The 25,533-nt window shown below is 48.4% G+C and overlaps 2 long non-coding RNA genes across 2 annotated transcripts in view; one reads left to right on the top strand and one right to left on the bottom strand.

The window, feature by feature from the left end:
* LOC121817961 (uncharacterized) overlaps nt 1–25,533 on the bottom strand; it is a 52,900-nt gene that overhangs the window by 22,062 nt on the left and 5,305 nt on the right. The window lies entirely within an intron of this gene.
* Nucleotides 1,380–9,862, top strand: LOC121817962 (uncharacterized). Its single transcript, XR_006058050.2, has 3 exons — nt 1,380–1,489; nt 4,013–4,262; nt 5,182–9,862. It is a non-coding gene; the product is annotated as an uncharacterized LOC121817962 (long non-coding RNA).

Genomic DNA, 25,533 nt, shown 5'->3' with positions numbered 1-25,533 from the left:
AGCAGATCAGGGCTGAAGAGAGAACCCGGGAACCCTCCCAGGAAGGTCGAGACCATTCCAGCACCGTCAACATGACAGACGCAGGCCCGGGCCTGGTCAGGTTCACCGTTCGCTGGCTGTGTGGATGGACCCACTGCTGAACATTTCTGGCCTGGTTTCCTCATCTGTACACTAGGAGTAATGCTGCCACTTTTACCAAATGGATGAAGGGCAAGGACATCATGAGGTCAACTGCCTAGCTCAGAGTGGGTGCTCTGTCACCATTGTCCTTCCCCCTGCCACATCCCAAGCACCTAGGCCATTTTCCTGGAGGAGTGGACAGAGAAAGGGCTGGAGCAGAATGCATTATACTCTGGTTATTTCTTACAGCCTAAGGTCATCCCAACCCTCCCTGTACTTTTGCCTCAGGGCAGTCTGCAGAGGCTTAAGGGGGCTCTGAGGATCAAATGGGTCCCACCCCTAGTCCCTTCACATCCTGAGGACTCTAGGCCAGAGGCCCCCAGAGTTGTCCCCGGAGGCAGGCCTCAGCATCATGTCTTCGCCCTCCTCCAGCTGGCACTGAGTCCAGTGTTCTGCTCATCTAACTGCCACCCCAAAGCTTGGTGACCGAAAACAAGCCTGTGTATATCATCACGTCTCATGTTCCTGTGGATGGCACTGGGCTCAGCTGGGCAGTACCCACTCTGGTCCCAGATGGGACTTCAGTCAGATGTCCTCCGGGGCTGAAGTCATCTGAAGGTCTGACTGCTTGGACAGCCCAGATGGCTCCCTCACGTGGCTGGGCTGTCATCCATGAGAGCACCCACACAGGGCCTCTCCACGTGGTCTGGCCATCTCATAGCCTGGCCACAGGCTTCCCAGAGGGCACACCACATCCGAGGAAGCCAGGCAGAAGCTACAAGGTTTCTTCCAGCCTCCTCTTGGAAGTCTAGGTACATCACTTTCATTGCATTCTGTTGGTCAAGCAGGCCCAAGCTCAGCCCAGATCCGAAGCAAGCAGGATAGGAGTCCACCTCCAGATGGGAAGTGGGCAAAGTAGCAGAAGAACAGGCCGCATGGAGATACTATGGCAGGCATCTTTGGAAAAGACAGCATTTGCGCCCATCAATCTATTCTTCCCAGGCAAAGGAACTTGTGCTAAAGGGGTAGGGGGAATGAGCCCTGTCCCAGGGGTCAGACAGATCTGGGCCTTACTGGCAGCCCATCCAGGGGCCAGCCAGTAGTCACCGAGAGTGCCAAGGCAGCAGGTCTCTCCCAACTAGCTCTGAGTGTTTCCCCACTCGCATCAGGGGTAACTGTAAAGATGAAATGAGGTCACCTGATTCTTCATTCTAGTCTAACAGCTGTTCATCAAGCACCTGGTTTATTCATTCACTCAACAACTATTTGCTAAGACCACCCAGAGAGGAAGTCAGTACGGCCAGGGTTTGATGGAAGACATGTGCTTGCTCAGATGACTACAAAACACTGTCCAACGCGGCAGACCCAGGTAGGCAGTCGATGGGGCGCAGGCAAGAGGGAGGTTGGCTTCGGTTAAACACTGCCCAACGCGGCAGACCCAGGTAGGCAGTCGATGGGGCGCAGGCAAGAGACAGGTTGGCTTCGGTTAGGGAAGGAAAAATGGGGGAAGGCTTCTACCAACAAACACATGGGGGAAATGATGGAAGGCTTCTACCTTCAAACACAAACCTTTACTTGAATCTCTTCTTGAAGGACCCACGCAGGTCTCCCGGGAGGTAAAGAGGGAAGAGGAAAGGTCCCCAAGTGAAGCAGGGTATGAGAAAGTACGGCAGGCTTAGCAAATGGCGTGAGTCTGAGTGAACTCCGGGAGTTGGTGATGGACAGGGAGGCCTGGCGTGCTGCGATTCACAGGGTCGCAAAGAGTCGGACACGACTGAGCGACTGAACTGAACCGAACTGAGACCACCTGGATGGCTGTAAGGCAGAGAGGGATGAAGAGTGGGCATGGGGATACGGTGAGGAAATGTAACGGGGAGGGGGATAGAAGAGTAGGGATCTGAAGGTCATGCAAAAGTCTGGACTTCAAACAAAGGAGAAGTTCTTGAACGATTTTATCATGATCAAACCGATCCTCTAGATGGTTCAAAAGGGTCTGTTGCATAGAATGGCTTAGAAGAGAGCGACACAAAAAGTGGCAGGACAATGTTATTTATTATTCGATCACTGTATTTAATTACCAGGTTCCAGGCCCTGCTCCAAGCTCTTTTACAATCACTGATCTAATAAACTTTATGACAATTGTCTAATCTAGGTAATATGGTTATCCCCATCTTACAGATGAGAACACTGATGCACAGAGAGGGAAAGTTATTTGTCCAAAGTTACCAGGCAGAGATGAGGCAGAGCGGAGAGCCAACCCAGGTATCTGGCTCTGTAGTCTGCCTGTTTCGCCACGGACTTGCTCTGCTTTGCCATAATCCAGCCGAGAGACATGCCAGTGCCTCAGCAAAGGGAACGGGAGGGCAGGGCAGGTGTTTCCTGTCCACCACTCAGTCCCCAAGGGCTGACCCAGAGCCTGGCAGGAAACAGGTGCTCAGCGGCCACATGCGGGCAGAGCACGAGCGAAAGGAAGGAGCCCCAGAGCCCATGCTGAATCTCCACATCGCAAGGGCAATCTCCTTTCACAAGGCATCATGACGATCATATCCCCCACCAGCCCAGCCCACCAGGCACCGGAGATGCTGATCGAGAAATAAGGTGCTGAGCTGGCCCGCAGACTGACAGGCAAGACCCCTCAGAGACCTGGGCGGACAGATGCAGACTCGTTTTGCACTGTCTGCCGCAGTGTCCAGGGACTCCAGGGGCCCCAGAACCAAGTGGCACCTCCTCCACAGGGAGCCCCAGCCCCCTCCTCCATCGCTGCATCCACCTCTGTCCCCTCCCATCCCCTGCAGAGAGTGCTAACAAAAGCATTGAAATGAAGCCCGTTTTAGGGCTTAGAAAGAGTCCCCTGCTGGAAGGCTGTCTGCAGTCGAGCTGAGCAGGCATCACTCTGCAGCACACGCTGAGGGTCTGTGGGAATTTCCTGAGGGGCTGGTGCCGAGAGAAGCAAAACGGATGCTCAGGAGGGACAAGATGCACTTCATAAATAGTGCCATCCAGGTATAGAGACAGGCTCTCCCTGGAGCCAGGAATTAGAGGCACCTGACTTGTCTCATGAAATCCTCAGTAACCGTGCCGAACATCACAGCTCCAGCAAGAGCCCAGCTCTCTAGCACCAGCTCTCCTGTCTTCCTTCTTGCAAGACATGCCAGTGGGGAAAGACCCAAAAGGGGAAGGGGGCAGAGACATGGGGCTTGGTGAGCAGTGAATGGCTGGGCAGGTCAGAGCATCCTTTCATTCTGAGGTCAACAGAATGGAGGAGTGATGGAAGGAGGGAGAGGGAGGACTTTTTCATTCTTGACCAGTTACCTGAACCAGGGATCAGAACCCCACAAAGCACAGCCCGGCAGAGGGTCTATTAAGAAGCCAGTGGTTAATTCCATCAGCCCTGGGGGAAATTTACTGCATGGACCATTCATATATTTTTCCTTGAAGCAAGCTCTGTATCTACAACAAAGGAGGTCTAGGAGAGAAGACAGATCTCAGTTTTTATAGCTGAGCTCATGATGCGGAGTGTAAATATTCAAAAATGGAAGAAACAAGTTCCAGAATCTCCTGAAAAGATGCATGTCACCAAATACAACCCTTTTTCTTTTTAATTGGATAAGATGCCACGGAGCATATCCATCAGACCTATGGATGCCTCCATCATATAGGTCTCACTCTGGGATGCCATTTGGCTCCTGGGACACTGATGGACCAGCAAGAAGCAGTGTGGTCACTAAGAGCAGCAGCGGAAGCTCCTGAGCATGAATTTCTTGAGTTTTGCTATGGCCAGGACACAGCACCTGCGGCTGTGAGAGCACGGCCAAGTGTCTTCATCTCACACACTCCTCTGGGTCTCAGAGATTCCTCGAGACACTAACATTCAATGATTCTTATCTTTCAGCCCCAGTCAACCCTAAATCCCCTGAGAGATGTCCAAAAAGAGAATCCACTGGCTGGACCTCAGGGCATCAGTTCAACCCAGAGAACAAGATGGGGTATTTTGACCCTGACCAAGAAAGGGGTTCAAGTGCTGGAGGCTGGTCCAGGAGTCAGCCACAGATGAGACCCATCTCATCCAGCTGGCTATTCAGGCTTAGATGTTGCCTGACCACCACCCATCCCCCCACCTCACAAAAACCTGAAGGAACCAAGTGAGTATGGCCTTGGTTTTCTAATCTGTAAAACAGAGTTTTATTTCTTTGTTTTATCATAAAACAGAGTCACTGTGTATATCAAGCCCTACCGGTTACATATTCCTATCCTTCCTGTCCTTTCTATGTTACTTTCCCACAAGATGGGTATAAAAGCTACCAGACAGGAGTTAGAGTTGAGGGGAGCCTTCTCAAAGGTTTGCCCTGGCAGACTGTGGACCACAGCAGGTCACTGGATTCTCCCAACTCAGGAGGAGGCCAAGCAAGGATGATCAGCCCCATTGCTTAGTCAGAACCCCTACAACTGCTCCAAAAACTCAAGCGAACCAACCTTCTCAGAAAGAGGAGAGGTCTGGCCTCAGGAACAGTGGGATCCAGGCATTCAAAGCCCCAGGACACTCTCTTTCCCCATCCTCCATCTGTGCTCCTCTGAGCATCCACTTTATTCTCCCATTTTCAGGTTTTCAGGAGGATGAAATACTGGTCACAGGGATCTCTGGCTTATATCTAAGCAAACTGGTACGAAACGATGATCAAACACTTTTCTGGGCCATCTCAAAAAGCAGAAACCCTGAGGAAGGGCTCTGACTGGTCCAGCTTGGAGCATGCAGCCACCACAGAGCCTAGGAGGGGTAGACAGGCAGTGGCCAGGAGAAGGCAGGTTTATGGGTAAGAGTAAAGGCAGTAGCCATCATACCCCACTCGGCAAAGGAGGCTAAACAGGGTAAGGAAGGAGGAAATACTCTGAAAATTGGGAAGTGCTGTTCAGATGCCATAATTGGCCTGGAGGAAGCCACTGTCTTTTGGGTGCTAGGCCAGTCCATTATAGGGTACAATCTGCCTCCTCACTCAAATGCCCCCAATATCCTATTCCCAAAGAGGTGACCAAGCTGAGAGTAACTTATTTTCCCAATTTCAGCATCCACTGGGTTGCCCAGGTTCTGAATAGAGCCGCCCAGGAGAGAGGCTGTCTTCAGCCCTGCAAAGGAGCAGAAGAAAGGTTTCTGGCAGACAAGGACACAGTGAGGATCGCACAGGCAGTGGGAAGGCAAGTGCAGAGGCAGGACACGGCAAGCACGCTCAGGAGGCTCCCAGGACTCTTCAGCATCCTCTGTTGCCGGACCCCGGCAGGCAGAGCTGGGTCCCAGCCCCACCACGGGTCTGCACCTCTGTGCTGATGGTCCTCATCAGGTAGACATGTGATGCCACTAGTATTCTCAAATCTTGTTTCTCCTGCCACCCACTCGACATTCAGACAAACTCCTCTCCGCTTCACATTCTTTCTCCTGGTCCCCACTGGTCCCAACTCATCAGAGGCAGCAGGGTATGGTGGGAAGACTATAGGTGTAGGAGCCAGGAGCCTTGTTTCCATTCTGCCTCCCATTTACTGTGTAACCTAAGGCAGGAGTCACACCCTTCTGGGCCCTGCCTACCTCCTCTGCAAACCAATGGAGGTCAACCACTCAGGGTCAGAGGCCCTTCTAGCTCTTTTTGGAAGAACGTGGCAAAATGGGTGTGGCACTGCCATTTTTAACCCCTCTGCATCTCACTTCATCCCTACATGTCAACTCAGCCACACTTGCTGCTGCTACTACTGCTGCTAAGTCGCTTCAGTCATGTCCGACTCTGTGCGACCCCATAGACGGCAGCCCACCAGGCTCCGCCATCCCTGGGATTCTCCAGGCAGGAACACTGGAGTGGGTTGCCATTTCCTTCTCCAATGTATGAAAGTGAAAAGTGAGAGTGAAGTCGCTCAGCCGACTCTTAGCGACCCCATGGACTGCAGCTCACCAGGTTCCTCTGTCCTTGGGATTTTCCAGGAAAGAGTACTGGAGTGGGTTGCCATTGCCAGCCAATTAACCCCTTACAAGCTGGGCCACTGATAGGACAGCAATGGGCAATGAAATAAGCAAGGCTGGTGGAAAGGGAAAGATATAGCAACATTCTAATTCATCCATACCAAACTTCTGGACAGGAAGCATCTCAGTTCAGGGTAGCTGTACACCAGGCTGGCTACCAGAAAGGGGTACCTCTCATCCATCAGGGGTCCTCTCTTAGGGTTTGGTACTTCAATTCGCATCACAATGTGTACACACTTGGAGCTATTTTTACTCTAAGATATCCATTGAACAAGGACAACATTGAGCCTCAAGGAAAGTGACATGCCCAAAATCACACAGCACATCAATGCTCAATCCAGGGTTTCAAGCCTTGATTTCCATTCTATTTTAAAACCAAGGCTGCCTTTTAGATGGACTGTGATACAACCAGAAGGAAAGTTATGACCAACCTAGATAGCATATTAAAAAGCAGAGACATTACTTTGCCAACAAAGGTCCATCTAGTCAAGGTTATGGTTTTTCCAGTGGTCATGTATGGATGTGAGAGTTGGACTATAAAGAAAGCTGAGTGCCGAAGAATTGGTGCTTTTGAACTGTGATATTGGAGAAGACTTTTGAGAGTCCCTTGGACTGCAAGGAGATCCAACCAGTCCATCCTAAAGGAGATCAGTCCTGAGTGTTCATTGGAAGGACTGATGTTAAAGCTGAAACTCCAATACTTTTTGGCAACCTGATGCGAAGAACTGACTCATTTGAAAAGACCCTGATGCTGGGAAAGATTGAAGGCAGGAGGAGAAGGAGATGACAGAAGATGAGATGGTTGGATGGCATCACCGACTCAATGGACATGAGTTTGGGTAAACTCCAGGAGTTGGTGATGGACAGGGAGGCCTTGCATGCTGCAGTCCATGGAGTCACAAAGAGTCAGACATGACTGAGCGACTGAACTGAACTGAAGCCAGCCATCCCTGGAGTCATCTCCCTCTCCTCTCTGTCTTGCTCCACAACACGCCCATTTGCTCCGGAGAGCCACCCCAGACACTGATGCCTTTTTTCTTGCTGCTTCTCCCACCTGGCTTGCTTTCCTCTGAAGCCTCTGTTTATGCAGATTCTCCCTGCAGGATTCTACTCCTGGACTTTCAAGACATCTTCCTTTGACTCTCCCAGCTCTCAATAACCATTTTATTGACTTGCATCATGCTCAGAATAAAAGTCCATGGCCACTGAACCCCATGGTTATCCTCTTCCCAGCTCTGCAGCTTCCCCAACCCTCTCCGCATCCTTCTCCTGCTCCAGACACACTGGGCTCCCTGCAGTTCCCCAAACCGTGGTGCCACTTCCCACCCAGGGCCTTACACCTGTGGTCCTCCTCCTCTGGCCAAGGTACTCAGCTGATGCACACGTCATTCTGTCCCCAAGCCGCCTCCTTAGAGAGGCCTTCTCCACCACCCATTTACTCTGCTTTTGTGCCCCTCAACTCTCTATCCTAAGGCTCATTCATTTTCTTTCAAAGCACTTATGATTGCCTGAGATTATACTAAGTATTTAGTTAGCTAGTTGCTTATTATCTGTCTTCTCCATTAGATTGCAAGCTCCTTAAGGGCAGACACTTATCCACTGCTTTACCTCATACTCCTAGCACAATGTCTGGCCCATGGGGCTCTCAACTAATAAATCAATGAACAAATAAATGAACTGTTGAAATAAAATTACAATTCAGAATTAGAATGAGCTAGGATGCCCCTGGTGTGCCCAAGGTAAATCTTGTTCCTTGTCCACATAAATAAGTGGAATCATTCAAAACCAGTGTGTCAGCACCATGCCAATGACCCAATCACATGTAACCCCACAAAAGAAATAGCATATAATGAACAATCTTTAAAAGAAAACAATTCCATTTTACAACAGTGTCAAAATGAGTACTTAGGAATACATTTAACAAAAGAACTACAAAACTTACACTCTCAAAACTACACAACATTGTTGGAGGACGTTAAAGCTCTAAAAAAAAAGGAAAGGCATCCCATGTTCAAAGATCAGAACACTTAATCCTGGTAACATGGAAACACTCCTCAAATTGATCTATAGATTCAATGAGCTACCTATCAAAATCCAAACTGGTTTCCTTGCAGAAATGGATAAGTGAAAGTCACTCAGTTGTGACCAACTCTTTGCAACTGCATGAACTATACAGTCCATGGAATTCTCCAAGCCAGAATACTGGGGTGGGTAGCCATTCCCTTCTCCAGGGGATCTTCCCAATCCAGGATCGAATCCAGGTCTCCCGCATTGCAGGTGGATTCTTTACCAGCTGAGCCACAAGGGAAGACCAAGAATACTGGAGTGGGTAGCCTAGCCCTTCTCCAGAGGATCTTCCCGACCCAGGAATCAAACCAGGGTCTCCTGTATTGCAGGCAGATTCTTTACCAACTGAGCTATGATGGTAAGAAGTGAAGTTGGTCAGTCGTGCGCAACTCTTTGTGATCCCATAGACTGTAGCCTAGCAGTCTCCTCCATCTGTGGCAATTTTCAGGCAAGAGAGTACTGGAGTGGGTAGCCTTTCCCTTCTCCAGGGGATCTTCCAACTCAGGGATGAGGGTTAGCTAATCCTCAGATTCATATGGAAATTCAAGGGACCCAGCATAGCCAAAACATTCTTGAAAAAGAAGAAGAAAGTTGAAGGAATCATTCTTCCCAATTTAAAAACTTACTTCAAAATTACAACAACCAAGACAGTGTGGCACTGGTATCAGATAATTACATAAATTAATTGATTAGAATTGAGAATCCAGAAATAAAGTCTCACATTTATAGTTAACTTATTCTAACAAGCATGCCAAAATAACTCACAGGCAAAAGAACAGTCTTTTCAACCATATGGTGATAGGACAACGTACAGAAGAATAAAACTGGATCCCCACCTCACACCATAAACAAAAATTAACTAAAGTGAACCAAAAACCCACATGAAAGAGCTAATACTATAAAACTCTTAGAAGAAAACATAGGGATAAATTTTTGTGATCTTGGATTGGACAATGGTTTCTTCAACGTGACCCCAAAAGCACAAGCAACAATAGAGAAAAATAAAAATCAGACTTCAACAAAATAGAAAACTTTTCTGCTTTAAATGACACCATTAAGAAAAGAAAATGACAACCCATACAATAGAAAATATTTGCAAATCACATATCTGATAATGTCTGACCTGTATGTGGAAAACATAAGAACTCGTATAACTCAATAATAAGTGAGGTGAAGTGAAGTCGCTCAGTCGTGTCTGACTCTTTGCGACCCCGTGGACTGTAGCCCGCCATGCTTCTCTGTCCATGGGATTCTCCAGGCAAGAATACTGGAGTGGGTTGCCTTTTCCTTCTCCAGGGGATCTTCCCGACCTAGGGATCAAACCCATGTCTCCTGCATTGCAGACAGACGCTTTAACCTCCGAGCCACCAGGGAAGCCAATAATAAATGAAAAATAATTAAAAATGGGCAAAGGATCTGAAAAGACATTCCTCCAAAGACAACATAAACTGGCCAACAAACATATGAAGAGATAGTCAGTAACATTAGCCATTAGAGACATGCAGATCAGAACCACAATGAGACAGATCTTCACACTCTTCTTGGTGAGTATGCAGAAAATCACATTACATTACCATATGTAAAATAGATAGCCAACGGGAATTTGCTGTTCGGCTCAGGAAACTCAAACAGGGGCTCTGCTTCAATCTTGAGGGGTGGGATGAGGTGGGAGATGGAAGGGAGGTTCTTAAGGGAGGGGATATATGTATACCTATGGCTGATTCATGTTGAGGTTTGACAGAAAACAACAAAATTCTGTAAAGCAATTATCCTTCAATTAAAAAAAAATTAAAAAAAAAAAAGAAAATTAGAACCCTAATACACTACAGGCAGGAAAGGAAAATGCGACAATTTCCAAATAGTCACTTAAGAAAAGAGTCTGACAGTTTCTCAAACAATTAAACAGAGTTATCATATGACCCAACAATTCCACTCCTAGGTATGTACAGAAGAGAAATAAAAATATATGTACAAAAACGTGTACACCAATGTTCACAGAAAGGTGAAAACAATCCAAAGGGCCATCTATGGAAGAATGGATAAACAAAAACTGTGACGCTTACCCCCAATGGAATATTATTTAGTCATCAAAAAAATAAAGTACTGATATATGCTGTCACATGGGTGAACCTTGAAAACACTACGCTGAGTGATAAGTCAGTTACAAAAGACCCCGTGTTACGTGGTTCATTCCTATGAAATGTCCAGAACAGGGAACATACAGACACGGAATGTAGGTTAGTGGTTGCTTAGGGCTGGGGGAGGTAGAGGAGATTGAAGAGTGATAGCTGGAGGGTACAGGAGTTCATTTGGGATGATGAATGTGTCCCAAAATTTATTCTAGTGATGGCTGGACAACTCTGAAACTCATACTGAAAACCACTGAATTAAATATTTTAAATGGGTGGCTGAACTATATTTTAATAACATTACTATTAAAAATTAAAATAGAAAAGAATTACCATGCTGGTCAATGAAAATAAATGCACTTGACAGATGGCCCTCCCTGAACTGGGCCCTGGTCAGCCTCAGAGGCCTGAGTCCTGCAGCTGACCTGACCTACCTGATATATGAGGAGAGTCCTGAGCAGAGCACTTGGAACCAGGGTCACTGTACATTTTCTGAAAACTGTAAGGAAGGCCCTGTAGAGCAGGGGGCCTGGGCAGCAGCCAGGCCTGTCCAGGTCTAAGGACAGGAGTGTCGCAGGGTATTCTGAGCATTTTCAATATGTTATTATTTATTTCCTACAATAACCCCAGGATGGCATACCAGGGCTAACTCAACCTAACAGCCAACTGTTACATGTCCAGGGATTCTACAGGAAGAATATTAAGTATAGCTATTACTTTAAAAGTAAGTTACATAAATTCAAAACCCATCACTTCCCAATTATCTTACTAAATTCTATTGTTATCTATGCTCTTTGAGATTATTCACATCTATTACATCTATGGGTTGGAGATAGTATATGATGGTAGCTATCAGGTCTATCTTCCTAATTCTGCTTTTAGTGATGTCACACAGAAATCTCATCGAAGGCTGCAAATCAGGACTTGATTATTTTTTTTGTTCTTGTTGCTTTCCTAGACTTAAGAAAGTGATAGAGAAAATATTAATCGTGCAAATGAAACTTAGAGGTGTGCCTGAATCTGCAGCTGTTGCAGCACCCAGCAAAAAGAGAAAATACTTTTGTATATTCGAAAAGGGTCATCTGATTCAGCAAAGAGGTCTCTCAGGGTCTCTGAGGAATGAGCGAAGCTTGTATATACCTTTCACTGTTTCACAGATATTTGTAAGGCCACCTCAGACAACCATTTTGCCTTTTTGCATTTCTTTTTCTTGGGGATGGTCGTGATCCCTGCCTCCTGTAGAATGTCACGAACCTCTGTCCATAGTTCTTCAGGCTATCAGATCTATCAGTCAGGTCTGCCACTGTCTGTCAATCCCTTGAATCTATTTCTCACTTCCACTGTATAATCATAAGGGATTTGATTTAGGTCACACCTGAATGGTCTAGTGGTTTTCCCTACTTTCTTCAATTTTAGTCTGAATTTGGCAATAAGGAGTTCATGATCTGAGCCACAGTCAGCTCCTGGTCTTGTTTTTGTTGACTGTATAGAGCTTCTCCATCTTTGGCTGCAAAGAATATAATCAATCTGATTTCGGTGTCAACCATCTGCTGATGTCCATGTGTAGAGTCTTCTCTTGTGTTGTTGGAAAAGGGTTTGCCATGACCAATGTGTTCTCTTGGCAAAACTCTATTAGTCTTTGCCCTGCTTCATTCTGTACTCCAAGGCCAAATTTGCCTGTTACTCCAGGTATTTCTTGACTTCCTAATTTTGCATTCCAGTACCCTCTAACGAAAAGGACATCTTTGGGGGGGTGTTAGTTCTAGAAGGTCTTGTAGGTCTTCATAGGATTGTTCAACTTCAGCTTCTTCAGCATTACTGGTTGGGGCATAGACTTAGATTACTGTGATATTGAATGACTTGCCTTGGAAACAAATAGACATCATTCTGTCATTTTTGAGATTGCACCCAAGTACTGCATTTCAGACTCTTTTGTTGACTATAATGGCTACTCCATTTCTTCTAAGGGATTCTTGCTCACAGTAGTAGACATAATGGTCATCTGAGTTAAATTCACCCATTCCAGTCCATTTTAGTTTGCTGATTCCTAAAATGTCGACATTCACTCTTGCCATCTCCTGTGTGACCACTTCCAATTTGCCTTGATTCATGGACCTAATGGAGAAGGCAATGGCACCCCACTCCAGTACTCTTGCCTGGAAAATCTCATGGACAGAGGAGCCTGGTAGGCTGCAGTCCATGGGGTCGCGAAGAGTCGGACATGACTGAGCGACTTCACTTTCACTTTTCAGTTTCATGCATTGGAGAAGGAAATGGCAACCCACTCCAGTGTTCTTGCCTGGAGAATCCCAGGGACTGTGGAGCCTGGTGGGCTGCCGTCTATAGGGTCGCACAGACTCAGACACGACTGAAGTGACTTAGCAGCAGTAGCAGCAGCAGCATGGACCTAACATGCCAGGTTCCTATGCAATATTGCTCTTTACAGATTTGACTTTACTTCCATCACCAGTCACATCCACAACTGGGTGTTGTTTTTGCTTTGGCTCCATCTCTTCATTCTTTCTGGCGTTATTTCTCCACTGATCTCCAGTAGCATATTGGATACCTACCAATCTGGGGAGTTCATCTTTCAGTGTCCTATCTTTTTGCCTTTTCATACTGTTCATGGGGTTCTCAAGGCAAGAATACTGACGTGGTTTGCCATTCCCTTCTCTCAGTGGACCACATTTTATCAGAAATCTCTACCATGACCCGTCCGTCTTGGGTGGCCCTACACAGCATGGCTCATGGTTTCACTGAGTTAGACAAGGCTGAAGACCATGTGATCAGTTGGTTAGTTTTCTGTGACTGTGGTTTTCAGTCTGTCTGCCTTTTTATGGAGAAGGATAAGAGGCTTATGGAAGCTTCCTGATGGGAGAGACTGACTGAGGGGGAAACTAGGTCTTCTTCTGATGGGGCGGGGGCGGAGGGCATGCTCAGTAAATCTTTAATCCAATTTTCTGTTGATGGGTGGAGCTGTGTTCCCTCCCTGTTATTTACCTGGGACCAAACTATGGTGGAGGTAATGAAGATAATGGTGACCTCCTTTAAAAGGTCCCATGTGTGCACTGCTACACTCAGTGGCCCCAATCCTGCAGCGAGCCACCACCAACCCACAAATCTGCCAGAGACTCCTGGGCACTCCTGGGCAAGTCTGGGTCAGTCTCTTGTGGGGTCACTGCTCCTTTCTCCTGGGTCCTGGTGCACACAAGGTTCTGTTTGTGCCCTCCGAGAGTCTGTTTCCCCAGGCCTGTAAGTACTGGAAGCTCTATGGTGGGGTTAATGGAAACCTACTCCAAGAGGGCTTATGCTATACCCAGGTATGCTGTACCCAAAGCCCCTACCCCTGCAGCAGTCCACTGCTGACCTGTACCTCCACAGGAGACACTCAAACACAGTTCTCTCCCAGTCTCTGTGGGATCTCTGGGTCCTGGTGTGCAGAAGGTTTGTTTGAGCCCTCTGAGCATCTCTGGAGGGTATGGGGTTTGATTCTAAACGTGATTTCACCCCTCCTACTGTCTTGCTGAGGCTTCTTCTTTGCCCTTAGATCACTTCAGGAAAATCAGAGATACCAAGGGTTAGGGTTAGGGTTAGGGGACATTTCATGCAAAGATGGGCACAATAAAGGACAGAAATGGTATGGACCTAAAGAGAAGCAGAAGATATTAAGAAGTGGCAAGAATACACAGAAGAACTGTACAAAAAAGATTTTCATGACCCAGATAATCACGATGGCGTAATCACTCACCTAGAGCCAGACATCCTGGATTGTGAAGTCAAGTGGGCCTTAGGAAGCATCACTACGAACAAAGCTAGTGGAGTTGATGGAATTCCAGTTGAGCTATTTCAAATCCTCAAAGATGATGCTGTGAACGTGCCGTACTTAATATGCCAGCAAATTCAGAAAACCCAGCAGTGGCCACAGCCTGGAAAACGTCAGTTTTCATTCCAATCCCAAAGAAAGGCAATGCCAAAGAATGCTCAAACCACTGCACAACTGCACAATTGCACTCACCTCACATGCTAATAAAGTAATGCTCAAAATTCTCCAAGCCAGGCTTCCAACAGTACATGAACTGAGAACTTCCAGATGTTCAAGCTGGATTTAGAAAAGGCAGAGGAACCAGAGATCAAATTGCCAACATCCGCTGTATCATCAATAAAGCAAGAGAGTTCCAGAAAAACATCTATTTCTGCTCTATTGACTACTCTAAAGCCTTGACTGAGTGGATCACAACAAACTGTGGAAAATTCTGAAAGAGATGGGAATACTAGACCACCTGACCTGCCTCCTGAGAAATCTGTATGCAGGTCAGGAAGCAACAGTTAGAACCGGTTCCAAATCAGGAAAGGAGTACAGCAAGGCTGTATATTGTCACCCTGCTTATTTAACTTCTATGCAGAGTACATCATGAGAAATGCTGGGCTGGAAGAAGCACAAGCTGGAATCAAGATTGCCGGGAGAAATATCAATAACCTCAGATATGCAGATGATACCATAATTATGGCAGAAAGGAAAGAAGAACTAAAGAGCCTCTTGATGAAAGTGAAAGAGGAGAGTGAAAAAGTTGGCTTAAAACTCAACATTCAGAAAACTAAGATCATGGCATCTGGTCCCATCACTTCATGGCAAATAGATGGGGAAAGAATGGAAACAGTGAGAGACTTTATTTTGAGGGGCTCCAAAATCACTGTGGATGCTGACTGCAGCCATGAAATTAAAAGACACTTGTTGCTCCTTGGAAGAAAAGGTATGACCAACCTAGACAGCATATTCTAAAGCAGAGACATTACTTGGCCAACAAAGGTCCATCTAATCAAAGCTATGGTTTTCCCAGTAGTCATGTATGGATGTGAGAGTTGGACTATAAAGAAGGCTGAGTGCCGAAGAATTGATGCTTTTGAATTGTGGTGTTGGAGAAGACTCTTGAGAGTCCTTTGGACTGCAAGGAGAGCCAACCAGTCCATCCTAAAGGAAATTAGTCCTGAATATTCAATGGAAGGACTGATGCTAAAGCTGAAACTCCAATACTTTGGTCACCTGATGCGAAGAACTGACTCATTTGAAAAGACCCTGATGCTGGGAAAAATCGAAGGCGGGAGGAGAAGGGGACCACAGAGGATGAGATGGTTGGATGGCATCACCGACTCAATGGCATGAGTTTGGGTAAACTCCAGGAGTTGGTGATGGACAGAGAGACCTGGCGTGCTACAGTCCATGGGGTCACAAAGAGTCAGACACGACTGAGCGACTGAACATCACTGTTTCACTTTCACCTTATTCATCACTGTAAACAAAAGTGCCAACCAAATTGACTGGAACTATGTTTGGGGAGCCAGCTGTTAAATGTTTACAAACACACACTGCCTCTGACGCAGGTGCTCTCTGTAAGCCCACCTTATGGAAGGGAAAGTGGTCAGGGTGGGGTGCAGAGCAGGATTCCTACCAGGCACCCTACTCTTGGAGGCTGAGCTCTCAAACACACAGGGGAGGAAGGGGAATCCCAGACAGTGGTAGGCAAGTCCCCAGGGAGAACCCACTTCTGATCCATGCTGTCTGATTCTCCCACCGCAGACAAGGAGCACAGGATAGACACAGGACTGAGCAGTACATGCCAAGGGCAGCAAGGGTGTCCTGAAAGGGCCACAGGGAAAAGGGCAACTGAATCAGGTCAGGGCTGAGATAGCACCTGATGGGACAAAACTGTGGGTGCAGGGTCAGGAAAGCAGAGTGAGTCTGGGCTCCTGAGACTCCCACAGCAGAGGCCTAGGGCCTCAGTAACTCTTCCAGGACCTGTGGACATGGGCAGGAAGTACCTGCCATGACGCCAACCAGGCTCAGAAACTCTCCCATCTCCTGGGCCATTTCAGGCTCCTGTGATGTGCCCTCTGCAAGCAGCAGGCTACCCTCAAGCCCATGAGGAGATGAGGATAAAGAGAGAAGATTCAGGGCCATTTCAGGGGTAAGCTGAGCTGGCCCTGGCACCTCATCCTCACCACTCGGCCTCACCTCTGAGGCCCATCTCCCACCGCTCAGCTCCTTCTCCAGCCTGTCCCATAGTGCAGTCTATACTCCAGCCACGCAAAACTCCCACTGTCTCTGGATAAGCAGGGCCCTTTCCTGCCTCTGCACCCTTACACAGATGAATTCCTCCGGTGGGGAAGTCAGGGAGGGCTTCATGGAGGAGGCAGGTATCTGAGCTGGACACTAAAGGAGTGAACTAAGGTTTGGGGGAAAAGGTTAAAAATAGCCCATGGCTCCCTCTTCCAAGGCACACAGCATGTATAACACGAACAGCCCCACCGTGATGCTGTAAAATGCTGTGACAGAGGTTCCGTCTCTCCGGAACACAGTAGGCACTCAGTAAGTGTGCAGGCCACACAGCTCAGGCGGTTGCCCAGCTGTGAGGCCCGCAGTTGTACTAGCTGGGAGCCACATGCATTTGCTGACACAGAACAATGTTTGACCTACAAAAGCAGCAATTTCATGTGTTCCAACCTAATAGCCTCTTTGTGACTCTGTAAGTGGGGTTAATTGCAATACCACTCTCACAGGATTGATGGAGGGATGGAATGAATTAACACCTGTGCAGACACCTGGCTGGTGCCTGGACCAGGGCAAGTAGGTGCTCCCAGCAACCGCCCACACTTTGTGGCTCTTGCTCTGCGCCGGGCGGGGTCCTCAGAGCACTGCCTCGTTAACACACCTGCTCCTCTAACACTCAGCCACAAGTCCTATTTTTAGCCCCATTCACAGAGGAGCTTACCCAGTCATGGATGGGACTGGACAGCTAGAAATTCAGGAGAAGAACTGAGGGAGGCTCCTGTAGCCCAAAGCACTGGCACAGGTGGGTACCAGGGAGAAAGCCCAGCGCATCTCACCACCGATTGCGGAGTTCACAAAGAGGCTGCCCCCTCTGGGAGATCTTCTGTCCAGTACTTGGTAGGGACTTGGGGCCACCTAGTCCCACTGGTGAGGCTGGGAGTCAGACAAATAAACTGAACGCTGGCACCTATTAGCCACACCTGGGTCTGTCTGTCATTGTGTCTGATCACCACAACCTGCTGAGGATGAATTCTTCTTCGCTTCCATCTTCACATCTCACATGATTCTACTTTTGGCCAACCCTAACTCAGAACCCCACAGACAAGGGGATTCTGGGAAATGCAGGTCCCCTCCCTGGCCAAGCTGGCAGAACCCAACCCCGCACAGATGGTGGTTCCAGGAATAGCATCATGGAGTGAATGGGGACGGGGATGGTGTGGGCTTGCCCTGCACGCTTCCCATTTCTCCTTCTCCTGCTAACAGGAGCCCACTCTCCTGGAGAGAGCCCACTGTTCCTGGGGCCAGGGAGGTCAGACTCTGCTATCCTCTATCCTCGAGCAGCCACCACTCAGCCCCCTCTCCAGCTGCCCCTGCCCACCCGACTCCTGGCACCCCTCCCCCACCTCGCTTCTGGGCTTCCTTCTTTGCCTACCCATCCCCCATTCCTCCTAGCCTCAATTCCGTCCTGGTATGCTGTCCTTTTTACAAAGCACAATGGCTCAAGGGAGGTAGAGCTCATTTTCCCCAGGCGTGGGTCCTAGTAATCTAAGCCAATCAGCACAGGGGATTGCCATGGTGCCTCACTGGTCCAGGGCAGTGTCACCTCGGAAGCTACCCCCAATTAAATTATAATCCATGCCTGGGAGAGTGATTTCACCCTCTCCCACTAGACCAGAACAAGAACACACACAGCCTCCAATGTTGCTCACAACCATCTCTGGACTATGAACTGAAACCAAGGCAGCGGATGACCAAGTGGAGAGAGAAATAACCTGAGTCCCCGGTGACACCGCGGAGATGCTGAAACAACCAGCCCTGAAGCCTGAACTGCCTCTGTTTCGCATAATAAATCTTTTTCTGTCACTTGTAATTCTAAAACCATTATGACAGAGACACCCAGTTCTGGACCAGAAGCACTCCTATTCTCCCCTGCAAGCCCAGGACAAACGTACTTTTCCTTCTGGGAAATCTCTCCCCACCTCTGAGTAGAATCCCTCCCTGGAGTGCCCACAGCGCCCTGATTCTCCGTCTATTTCAGCACTTTGATCCATCTTTCATTCCAGTTCCTGAGCTACCGGCTCCCCTATGAGCTGCTGAGCTCTTTAAAAGCGAATCATCTCACTGAGACTAGAGCAAGATAAGTGCATCCGTTTAATCTCATTCACTCCACATTCACTCAGCAAACATTTGCCGAGAGCCTGGAAGACAGTACCGGTTTTGCATATATGTGCAGGGTTCGGAGGTGGATGGAGTACATTCACTACTGGGGAGAGAAAGAGACAGACGAACTAAAGGACAGAATTAAGATACCAACAGAGACTTCACTTGAACCATGAACTTGCTCAGTAGCGGGGAGAAGTTGCCCTTGGAACCTGGGGTCTTGCTCTTCCTCCTGTGTGCCTCCTCCTGAGTATGTGTCTGTGTGTGTGTGCGCATGTGCAGAGGAGGGGTTTGGGAAAAGGGAACTGAGAAAGCTTTGGGAAGAAACAAAGTGCTGAAGCCAAGAGTGCTAGGACCCTGTGAGAAGCGGCGTCCTTCCCCACGCTCTGAGCCAAGGGCAAGCTTGGAGGACTCGAGTGTTCATGCATCCAGCACACGTCACAGTGTCTCCTGTGTGCCAGGCACTGTACTTGGCACTTGGGATTATCCATGAACACAGAGTCAGTTGACCCTGCTCTGGCTCAGGGGGTGAGGAAGTCCCTTCCCTGAGATCTGGAGATATTCATCTTCTCCCTCCAAGGTAAAGACAGAGATGTTAGGATCAGAATCAGCTTTTAGGGTCATGGGCCTAACCCCAGACATAGAGCTAGGTGACATCTGGGGTCCCGTTACACCTCTGAGAGTCTATGATAAGTTCATGCTAACTGATCCTCTGTAGAGGGCTCATGCCTGAACCCCAAACCTCTGAACAGAGCCTCACTGCCCCTGGCCCCATGCCCTTTCAGCTGTGAGGAATGCCCCAGGGTGAGCCCTGTAAATATGTCATGCCTCTGTGATGGCAAATACTCACTCATAAGCTGTCTGTCACTCAAGATTCATGCTGCAAGTGACAGAGACCAACCTGACAGCTGAGGCCAGAATTGGAACTGACTCTCATAGAATTCAGAAGAAGACCAGATGACTCAATTGAGGCCAGGCAGGACCCAGCTGGACCTCAGAACAACAGGAACCCAAGCTGGACCAGAACCTTCTCTCTCCATCTCTCACCTCGACCTCTCTCTGCACAAGGCTTCATTCTCTCTCCTAAACATGACTCGAAACCACAAGGCTGAGTGTTTCTGGCTGTTACCATCCAAGTGCCTGCGCTGGATACTTCTTTCCAGTTCCATCCTAAAAAATTTCATGCAGGGACTCTGACAGGCCCAGCGAGGGTGCAATGCCAACACCAGAGAAATTGAGTCCCCTAAAAACATAGCAGCATCTACAGGAGCCTAGCGGTGGGAGCAAAGAGAATAGAAACTTCCAGAAGATGGAGAATGTTCACAAGAAGAGAAGGGTCCCTAAATAAAGGGAGCAGATGCTGATGGATAACTCAGCCCACTGTAGTCCAGAAGCTGAATCAGAGGAAAGATTTCTAGGCAGTCACTTGCAAAAGCCATTTCCTTCCCTTGCCGTCTCCCAGTCTCCCAGTATCTGATAACAGAATTAGCTGATTACAGGGGAAAAAAAGTATGTGGAACCTAGAGTCAAAGAACTAAGTTTCAAACAGAACTCTGCCACTTACTAGCTAGGGCAGGTCACTTCTCTCCACCCTGATGTCCTCATCTGTTAGACAAGAACAGGTTCTCATGGGTCACATGCAAGAATGTTACCAGCAGCTGCCTCCCTCATTAACTGCAACAGAAGGCCCGAAGTGGAACATAAATCCTGGGTCAGCCGCATGGACTGCAAAGCTCCTAGTGCAGTTTAGATCCATGGAGTCACATGTGGGAGCCCCAACAAGGAAATCCAGAAAGCCTCTTCTCACCGTCTCTGGGACATCTATTCCCCTTCTCCCAAGCATCCTCCAGCCTCTAGAAGTCTCTGTTCTCCTTGCTCCCACCACTAGACTCCTGCAGATGCTACAGGCTTTTTCAAGTAGGCCATTTCTCTGGCCTTGAATGACTACTTGGTAAGTGGCAGTGGGAAATTAAGTGATCGGCTTCTCTACTCCCTGCGGCCAGGGTGTGCCCTTGGAGAGAGTCCCCTTTCCTGCAGTAAACAGCTGCCACAAACAGCAACACTGCCTTTTTGTCCTGCTCAACTTGGCTGCCTAAATTTCCCCATGTCCCGTCACTCTCCTGCTCAGGGATAACCATGGCTCCCACTGCCCCCAGCTCTACCCAGATCCCCAGGCGCTCCAGGGTCAGGTACCAGACTCAGCACTCAGCCCCACCTCCTGACACTCCACTCGACACTGCTTCCCCTCTCTGCCGTCACCTGGCCGGTCCTGCCTAGCCCTCAGGCACCTGATGGGTCCTCCCCACCTGAGGAAGCTGCTCACCACATGTCCACCCTGACCTCTGATTCCTCACCTTCTTTCTTCCTGGACCCTGTACATAAGGAAAGGCTAAACTGGGCCATGCTCTTGACAGGCCTTGACTTTGAGTTCCTGAAATATGGTGACCAGAATACCTGCTCTCCTGAAACTTAAAATCTGGCCAGGAAAATAAACAAATTTCTACTGGATCCTTCTCTCCTACCTTCTCCTCCAGCAATTAGTACAAGCTGAAATTATAAGTTTTATTGGAATACAGCCAAGCCCATTCCCTCCCCTGTTGTCTACAGCAGCTTTTGAGTTACAATAGCAGAGCTGAGCAGTTACAACAAAGACTACACAGTCTTCTGAGCCTAAAATAGTTACCTCCTCCTTTAGAGAAAAAGTTTGATGACCCCTGACCTAGAACACCAGGGGATGTTATCCAAGTCAACATTATAACCCCCAAATTAAAAGGGTTCAGATCTCATCTTTTATTGTGAAGACTCTGGTTAATGCTACATTTTCTGTTTTATATGCCTATGTGTACACATTTCACATGAAAGTAATTTTCCAATTACCCCCAGGCATATAAACATGCCAAGAAGATGCTCCACATTTTAAAGATGCTCCAAACGTGGGCCAAACCACAGCTTAGGAGGCACCGCCCAGAGCAACAAGCTCAGTTTGGTTGGTCAGTCCGTCTCCAACTTCCAAAAAGTGTGTGATTTCGGGATGGGAGCTAGAAGGTTGGAGTAAGGCTGGGCTCAGGGTGCTAGAGCTGTGGACACACATCTGAAGCTTCAGGTTTTGGGCTCTTCTAGGAAAAAAAAAAAAAATGTAGGCGTGATGAGAAGATGCAAACCGCAGGCTTAAGCACTGCCTCAGATACTGACTTTCCATGTGCCCATGCTCAAAGTCAGCTGGCCCCTCTAGGCTTCCTCTGTAGCCTCTAAAGCCTTCTCAAACTCGGCTGGTTTTGACCTTCAAGGTGTGGGTTCCAGGCAGGGCATCTTCTGTTGAATTTCTTGGATCCATAGGATGTTGCCACTAATTTGTTCTTTATGAAAACCATTTGCAAACCATTTCTCCATGGAAACACCCATTTACGGGGTCTCCACAAATCCTAAGGGACAACTGGGATGGGAGGTAGAGCCCAAGAGAGTGGAATTTGAGGTCCACACCAACCTTAACTCTGAGATTTCCTATTTCCTGCTTTATAGTCGGAAAGAGAGGATCTGCTGATAAAATAAAGTTTGAAAACCACAAATCTAAGTGACTCACTCAAACGCGAACATTTATGGTGACAGACAGATAATGTAAGTTAGCATATTAGGCAAATCCTGGGGCAATACAGAGGGGTAAGGCCTGTGGCAGATTGTCTGAGAAAAGCAGGTGTCCCTGAGAACGAGCCAGGATGACAAATTTGTTGTGTCCAGGTTCTTCAATTTATCAGCAAATCTGGAACTGTATATGGGTATTTCATAATTATTAAGGGTCAAACCAGATTTCTAGCTGTGAACCACATGAGGCCAATGGACAGTAAGACTGCAACTCTTGGCTTGGGCATTGTCTTTGAGAAAAGCCACCCAGGAAGAGTTGCTATTTCCTTGAATTCATTCACAGGGCAGTATGGGGCAGCAGGAAGACCCACCAAAAAGACAGAAATTCCAGTCCTGGCACTGGCCCTTACTGGCTGTATGAATTTGGATAAGGTCCTGGAACTTTAGCAGGTGTCTGCACAAATGTGATGATGATAGCACTTCCCAGGCGAGTGGGAGGGAGGGAAGAACAGAGAACCCCGCAGGTAAAGGCAGCTCCTGGCACACATGGCACGGGGAGGGCGCCCAGCAAAGGGTGTGCTCACTGTTTCCCTCTGCTGGGCGGAGCAGGAGTGCTGGGTACGAATGGATCAAGAGCATGGGTGGGGGTTCTCCAGATCAGCCCCTGGGGTGCTGCCAGCCCAGGAAGCCCCCATCCCCCTAGTAAGAGGGAAGAAAAACGGCCACGTCCCATCTCAGCTCTTCAGTAGACAGATGAGATGCAAGAGCCCCACTGGAGAGGAGCCGGGTGCCTGGGCCTGCGGCTGTCTGGAGGGATCATTAATAAGATAGATGTTCCTAATGGCTCCAAGAAGGATCATGGAGCTACTCATTATCAGGGCTTGAAATCGCTAATTATTCGTTTCTCCGCAGCTGTCACTGGCCGCGCCCACCCAAACCATGGTGCCCCAGTGAAGGTCCTTTCTCTCGTGGCCGACAGGGGGCTGTGAGCACACACAGCAGCCTCGGGGCTGGGGGCAAAGTCTTCTTCCTGCATTAAATACTTATTAAAGTTGATTAGAACTCAATGCACCATAAAATCTCTTTCAAGTCAGTAAAATGCCTTTGGCTACAGATTTCCCCTCTCCTCCTCCCCTGCCCCAGCCCCGAATTCTATCCAAAAGGAACTCCCAAGCACTCAGAGAGTACTGGAAAAATTAGATGAGGGTTGAGGAGGGGGAGTGTGGCATTCCAGATGCGGGGGAGGGGAGGTGATTTAGAAGAGTTATGGGAAAAGATAGCGATGCCTGGAATGAAGGGCATCCATGACCAAAAGGAAGTGTGGATTCAGGTGGGCTGGGAAGGCTGCCGGACACATGTATTTTAGGAATGACACTACCTTCGACCTAAAAATAGGAGACATGGCTTTCTTTAAAAGTGATCGAGGCCCTATTTACATTTCAGAGCAAACAGCATATTGTTTTCATCAGGGGGAAATAAGCACTCATGTTTACCTTATGCTTCCTTCAAAATATTTGCATTTCAAAGCCTTCTGAGCTTTAAGTTTCAGAGCTGTTCAAAACATGGCACCTGGGCTTCTCCCAGATGGGCCATGTTTACAGCAGAAATCCATCCCACCCAGCCAGAATGGCACCCCGGAAAAGGGCAGCTCCCCCGTTAAGGCCCACGGCACTGCCCCAGGGGCACCGCAGCTGTGACCAAAGGTGGTGGTCAGATGAGGGGTGGGAGGACCAGGCATCCCTGGCACAAAGCTGCTGTATGGGCTCCGCAACTTCCTTTATGGGCTGCGGGGAGAGAGGAGCCTTAGGGGCCTAAGTAAGAGAAGGAGGAAAGGGGATGCCCTGGACCCTCAGGAGACGTTACAAGTGAGGCCGGACCACATGAACAGACTAAACATCACAGTGCCAGAGGGCTGGACCGAACGACCTGAACCACCTCTTGCCCCCAAACTTTCATTCATTCACTTAACAGACAATTAGTGAGGGCCCGCTCTGTTCTGGGCCTCAGACTAGGGACTAGGGTCACAATGATAAACAAAGCAATCAGAGGTAACATCTATTAGAAGTTACCCTGTGTCAGTGGCTTCCCAGGTGGCGCTAGTGGTAAAGAAACTGCCTGTCAATGCAGGAGACAGAAGATGCAGGTTCAGTCCCTGGGTCAGGAAGATTCCCCTGGAGAAGGGCATGGCAACCCACTTCAGTATTCTTGCCTGGAGAATCCCCATGGACAGAGGAGCCTGGCGGGCTACAGTCCATGGGGTTGCAAAGAGTCAGACACCACTGAAGCGACTTAGCACTGAAGCGACTTGACAGCCTGTGTCAGGCACTGTTCTTGGCTGTACATTAAAATCAACTAGAGGGGGCTTCTCTGGTGGCTCAGAGGTAAAGAATCCACCTGCCAAAGCACGGTTCAGTCCCTGTGCAGAAGAGTTTGGGAAGATTCCACATGCCTCAGAGCAGCTAAGCCCGTGTGTCGCAACTACTGAGCCTGTGCTCTTGAACCTGGGGGGCCGAAACTACTGAAGCTCCGGCACCCTGCAGCTCATGCTCTGAAACAGGACAAGCCACTGCAATGAGAAGCCACGCGTGGCGACTAGAGAGTAACCCCTGCTTGTCGCAACTAGAGAAAAGCGCAAGCAGCGACAAAGACCCAGCACAGCCAGGCATTAAATAAATAAATAATTTGTACAAATCAACTAGAGGGCTTTTAAAAATCCCAGTGCCCAAGCCACACCCCAGACCAGTTAGAGCTGAGTGTCTGCAGGTGCCCAGCAATCATTAACTTTTTCAAACTGACGGCATGATTCCCGTGCACAGCCGCGTTTGAGAACTAGCATTCTAAGCATTCCACACACAGGAACTCATTCAATCCACAAACAACCTTCGGAGGCAGGTAAGAATTCTTATCCCCTTTCTAACAATGGAGCACAGAGATGCTAATTAAGCCACAGCAGAAGCGAAGAGACAAAACTTGAACCCAGGGGTTGGGTTCCGGGCACTGCCATCCTAACAGCTCTTGCTGCACTGTCTCCCGGAACCATTCACTGTCTTCACAAAGCTCCTGCTTCAGAGAGAAGCCAACAGATAATGGAGCCCAGTATTGGAAGAGCAGTACCTAGAGGGGCAATGCGGAAGACACTGTGGCTTGTCCAGCCACCAGCCATTTCCAACTCACCTTCACCTGCCTCTCACTACAGAGGCAGAAAATCCAGGCTCCTCATCCCAGCATCCCTTACAGCTAGGGTCTAGCCAATGAGATACCAAGGGAAATCAGTCTGGCTGCTTCTGGGAAGGGTTTTTTCCAAGGTATCAGGACAGCTGTGTGAGGAGCATTCCTATCGCCTATTAACCCATCTTCATCCTTCTGCCTGGAATATTGCTGCTGTGTGAGGACATGTTTGGAGCTGCTGAGCCCGCCCTGTGATCAGGAGA

Source organism: Ovis aries, chromosome 25 (genome assembly GCF_016772045.2).
Source record: "Ovis aries strain OAR_USU_Benz2616 breed Rambouillet chromosome 25, ARS-UI_Ramb_v3.0, whole genome shotgun sequence".
In the NCBI taxonomy this organism is placed as follows: Eukaryota; Metazoa; Chordata; class Mammalia; order Artiodactyla; family Bovidae; genus Ovis; species Ovis aries.
Note: the sequence above shows the minus strand (reverse complement) of the source record. Positions and strands in the feature narration are given on the sequence as shown.